The sequence below is a fragment of the Engraulis encrasicolus genome, chromosome 5, assembly GCF_034702125.1.
Source record: "Engraulis encrasicolus isolate BLACKSEA-1 chromosome 5, IST_EnEncr_1.0, whole genome shotgun sequence".
Classification (NCBI taxonomy): domain Eukaryota; kingdom Metazoa; phylum Chordata; class Actinopteri; order Clupeiformes; family Engraulidae; genus Engraulis; species Engraulis encrasicolus.
The window spans coordinates 43,046,633-43,052,446 of NC_085861.1; the positions used below are offsets into that span (position 1 = coordinate 43,046,633).

At 45.9% G+C, this 5,814-nt stretch overlaps 1 long non-coding RNA gene across 1 annotated transcript; it reads right to left on the reverse strand.

The window, feature by feature from the left end:
* Positions 1-1,306: 1,306 nt before the first annotated feature.
* LOC134448575 (uncharacterized) lies at positions 1,307-3,009 on the reverse strand. Its single transcript, XR_010034795.1, has 3 exons — positions 2,598-3,009; positions 2,042-2,065; positions 1,307-1,555 (listed from the first exon to the last, which is right to left on the reverse strand). It is a non-coding gene; the product is annotated as an uncharacterized LOC134448575 (long non-coding RNA).
* Positions 3,010-5,814: the final 2,805 nt, after the last annotated feature.

Genomic DNA, 5,814 nt, shown 5'->3' on the forward strand with positions numbered 1-5,814 from the left:
CAGCCTAACATCAAACCAAACTCCCAGATACCTGACAACCTGCATTTGCGCAAGGCCCTTGCCATACAGGCGAAGGTCTACAGTGGGATTAACCCTCCTCCTGGAAAAACAAATCACTTGCGTTTTCTCCACAGACAATCGAAAACCCCACTCTCCAGCCCACTTCTCCACCACATTGACAGCTGACTGCATCTTCCTCGTTACATGTTCAACATTGCGGCCTCTCACCCACAATGCCCCATCATCTGCATATAGAGCTCTATTGATTGTGACATCCGTGATACCATTGAATATCATTTATCATAACATTAAACAGCACCGGACTGCACACACTCCCCGTGCGGAGCTCCATTGTCAATGGGATATGTCCTCGATAGACTCGACCCAACTCTCACTTCAATGGTCCTATCTCTTAAAAAATCCCTGATCCAATTATACATCCTACCACCAACACCCAACTTGTACAGTTTCAGCAAGAGACCCTCCTTCCATAGCATATCATATGCTTTTTCTACGTCAAAAAATGTAGCCACAACTGACTCCTTTTGACTTGCGCCTTCCACACTTCATTTTCCAAACAAATAACCGGGTCCATAGTAGTGCGCCCTCCACAGAATCCACTCTGGTGGGGAGAGACCAAGCCTCTAATCTCAAGTTCATATACCAGTCGTTTTGTTACCATTTTTTCCATGAGCTTACAAAGATTGGATGTAAGGGCTATCGGCCTGTAGCTTTTAACATTCTTCCCTGTCCTTGCCCGGCTTACCAATGGGAATTACCACAGAATGCTTCCAACTAGCAGGCAGTTTCCCTGTCTCCCATATCTTATTGTACAATTTCAAGACAACGCATTTGGCCATATCATCCAATTCAGAAACCATCCTTTAACACACATTGTCTTTCCACGGCGACAAGTTTTTAACTCCAACCAAAGCTCTCAAAAACTCCCTATCCAGCACGCCATCACCAATCATTGTTCTCTCCAAAATCTCCCTATTGCCGTTTACGACCTTACTCCTCCATGAACGGTCCTCCACAGATAGGTTACAAGAGCTTTGCTAACAACTCTGCTTTTTCCAAGTTACTCACCGCCTCATCACCAGCATCCACAAGTACAGGTAATGAGAAATCCCTCCTAACGCCTCCCATCTTCCTAACCATACCCCACACCTCGCTTACCTTTATGTGCGCCCCTATTTTATCACTGAACGTTCCCCAGTAGGCCCTTTTAGTGTCTCTGACAATCCTCTTAACCTTAGACTGAGCCCTGTTATACTCCTTCTACCATGAAGACTCGAGAGGCAAATGAACGTTATTAACATTTATTGAACAATAGACATGATACAAAAATGCATGAATCCGTTTGGCGAACAATTACACTTGATACAAAATGCATGAATCTGTTTGGCGAAGGTTCCCGTCTTCGCGTTGAACTCCGGGGTAGGACAGCATATCCTCCAGCGGAGATGGAGGCGGGCGTAGCCTGCCCCCTAACAGACGGGAACCACTGGTGACGGTGGACGGAGGGGTGGTGGTGGCTTCAAAATCGGCTTAACTGGAAAGCAGAGAACAGAATGAGTGACTGATTTTTAAACAAACGTGAATGCGATCCATTGGCTGAGAGGGAACGATGCATGAGTGATGCGTAACGGGGATTCCCAAATCTCGCGTTGGGATTGGTTGACGACCCTGGGCAATGATGACGCATGTATGATCTGTCAAAAGGGAGATTGGATGGTTAGCCTAGTAAGTTTGACAGCCGAGAAATTCGAGTCTCCCTGGTAGAATTTACGCAAGCTCCCATTTCTACCATGAAGACTCGAGAGGCAAATGAACGTTATTAACATTTATTGAACAATAGACATGATACAAAAATGCATGAATCCGTTTGGCGAACAATTACACTTGATACAAAATGCATGAATCTGTTTGGCGAAGGTTCCCGTCTTCGCGTTGAACTCCGGGGTAGGACAGCATATCCTCCAGCGGAGATGGAGGCGGGCGTAGCCTGCCCCAAAATAGAGATTAGAAGTGAACTCACCTACCGCTTACAAGGAGACACCATCTGAAAGACATGAAAAGTTAGTTAGATGATTGATTGATGATAGACGGAAGATGAAGGATGATAGGTGATGATGATGATGATGATGATGATGATAATGATGACAATGATGATGATGATAATGATGACAATGATGATAATGATGATGATGATGATAATGAAGACGATGATGATAAAGATGATAATGATAATGATGATGATGATAATGATGACAATGATGATAATGATGACGATCATAACAATGATGATGATGATAAAGATGATAATGATAATGATGACAATGACAATAATAATAATGATGGTAACAATGATGATAATGATAATGATGATAATGACGACAATGATGACTATGATAATAATAATAATGATGATGATGATGAGTGATAAGTGATAGGTGATAGGTTGGAAGACAAATGATGATAGATTAAATGAGATTATAAATGATAGGGATGTTCTAAGGCTTAAGCTTATGGGCGGTGGTCTAGCGGAGGCATGAAGCCTGTGATGATGATGGTGATGATGATAATGTCGGTACCTTAGGCTATGCGAGAAGACATGGCGCGGATGCGCTGAGAGCAGAGACACAGCAGAGCGTTATGATTTGATTGATAGATGCACCTTGGTCAGGAGAGCGCTGAAAACTTAGATTATGACAGTAGGTAGAGAGCCGGAATCGTTACCTAGGAGAGAGAGTAGAACATGTTGATGAATGAGTAAATGAATGGATGGATGAATGAATGTAGGCTATAATATATGGTATGATAGTTGACATCATGGATAAACAACCATGGCAACTAGCCAGGCTGGTTCAATGTTACAAAATATAGAGATAACAGGCTTACAGACCACTATAAAATCGATCTGATAGATGAGAGAAGGATAGAATACAGACATGACCGGGTGACCGGAGCGATAGCCCCCCAAGAGATAGAGTGAATGCCGCCGGTGCAGCAAAATACCACCGTCACCAGAAATGAGAATAGAAAACAAATTTACAGACCAGATATAGCATGCTTCAACGACGTGATGAGGAGTGAGGCAAATACAGGAAGCGTATGTGCCAGACGACCAACGGCCCAGCGCCTTAATCGCAGTAGGGGACAGACCCCGCCGATTCTGAACGAGCGTGCTGTATACCTCTTAGGCGAGGAACGAGAAGAACGAAACAGAGTTAACAGAACAGAAACAGTACACTGAGCCAGATGACAAAGCGAGGAATGAGCCGAATGCAAGACGCACATGCGTCGGACGACCAGCGGCTGAAAGCCTGCACTATGCGGGCGTCTGCCCAGAGTGGTGAGAGAGACAGCTTTAGACAAAGCATGAGTGGCTAACATTAAAAGACAAGCACCTCGGCCAGGATAGCAGAAAGGTCAGGTTAAAACAGAGGAGAATCGGCAGACAACTGGTAATCATGACCTAAGAGAGGGAGAGAGCAGAGCTTGTAGCTGAAACGAACAATGAATGAAACACCAAGAAAACATCTCGACCAAGAATAATAACACCATGTCAGTTATGATAAACACCTACGCGGTGTGGCGCGGTGAATGCTTGTGCAAAGCAGGCATTGACACAGCAGTGGGGCGGATGCCCTGGTTGGTTGAGAGAGACAACTTGCGGAAACTGCATGATTAGACTAGCAATAAAAAAGGGGTGGCACCTTAGACAGGAGAATGCAGAAAGTGCGAGCTTACGACAGAGGAGAGTTGGAGAGCCGGTTATCGAGACCTGAGAGGGACAGAGCAGAAAGCTGAAACATCACTGAATAACGGCACCAGAACAAAAAGGGCATATCAAAATAGACATAAACTCCTACTCGCTACCAGTGGGTAGCTGCGATAAGTTTGTCATGCAGGATGGATGAGGATACCGATACAACCAGGTGACTGGCGTTAAAGTTGGGGCGACAGCCCAGTGCGATGCTGAGGCGATGGCCCATTGTGATGCCGAGTTGTGATGTTGAGCCGTGGTGTTGAGCCGTGGTGTTGAGGTGCGACAGCCCAGGGCAATGCTGAGGTGTGCCGTTGATGCACGAGCCCTGAGGCGCCGGCCCAGGGTGATGTTGAGTCGCCGGCCCAGGGTGATGTTGAGTCGCCGGCCCAGGGTGATGTAGAGTCGCCGGCCCAGGGTGATGTAGAGTCGCCGGCCCAGGATGATGTAGAGTCGCCGGCCCAGGATGACCCAGGATGATGTAGAGTCGCCGGCCCAGGATGACGTTGGGGCCAATGCCCAGTCCAATGTTGGGGCCGATGCCCAGTCCGTCGTCGGGGCCAATACCGTCGCCGGGGCCAGAGCCCAGTCCATCGTCGGGGCCAGAGCCCAGTCCATCGTCGGGGCCAGAGCCCAGTCCATCGTCGGGGCCAGAGCCCAGTCCGACGTTGGGGCCGATGCCCAGTCCGACGTTGGGGCCAATGCCCAGTCCGACGTTGGGGCCGATGCCCAGTGCATGACGCAGCGTATGCCCTACGTGGAGCGGCAGACGCACGTGTATGTGAAAGTGTACGGGAAAGCAGCAGAGACCACCATCACCAGATATGAGAAAACAAACACAATACGACACATCACAGTCCGAGCGCCCTGACGATTCCAATGAAGCCTAAGGGCACGAGTGGTGTACAGAGTGAGAGGGTTAGCCCATAGATGGCTACCAATGGGGAGTGATCAGAACCCTGACAGGACTCCATGGGCAGAGTTTCATGTATAATTTAATTATGATTATTAACGGTCATCATCGATGTACTTCCCACGGATATCACTCATTTATTTACTTAAATTTGGACGGTGTACATGTAGCCCATTGTGATCAGAATAACTCGAAATAGACAAGGCATTGCGACCGGCTACAATATCCCTCGATGCTCGGCGACCGGGCGCAGGCCGAAAGCCCTGCGTGATCTTTAAAGGTACACTGTGCAGGAAATGGTCAAAAAAAAGAACTGCAACTATGCTGCTCATGGGTCATTTCACGTGAAATCAGACACTTTGGGACCCGACCGACCCGGATTTCGATCATACTTGGTGTGACTTTTCAGTAGCAAGGTAGCACCCCAGAACTGCATTGGTTTGAATCTGACACTAGTATTAAGGGAGAAACAGACTAGGAAAGGTTCACATGTGAGGGTAGGACACTATACATTCAGCCTTGAATATATCAGTCAGTGTTAGTCACAAAAAGATGCCTGTGGTGTTGTTTGAAAGCTCTTTTCTGGCTCTACATATTACACAGTCACCTTGGAATACAACTACTCTCAGAATATGAATTATGAATTAAAAATTGAATATCTAAAAAAACTTATATTTTAAAATTGCCAGTTCCTTGTCCAAACGTAGCCGGCAATGTCATGAGCAGAGAAGGTACACAGAGAAGGAATGTTCAAACATTCACATATCATCATTTGGTGTGTATAAATGGACATCTGCCTTAGTTTCTGAAACCTGGGACCATGGACACTGACCATTTTTGTTTTATTTTTGTTTTGTCATGTGATGCTACTATGGTATTACCATATTATTAGTAAGTGGTCTGTATGACGCCATATTTGTGAGTCAAATTCTCTCTGAAATGAATAACAAACCGAACACCAGCATTTTAGGTGCTGCTCATGACATTGCCGGCTACGTTTGGACAAGGAACTGGCCATTTTAAAATATAGGTTTTTTAGATATTCAATTTTTAATTTTTCAATTTATCATAATTCATATTCTGAGAGTAGTTGTATTCCAAGGTGATTGTGTAATATGTAGAGCCAGAA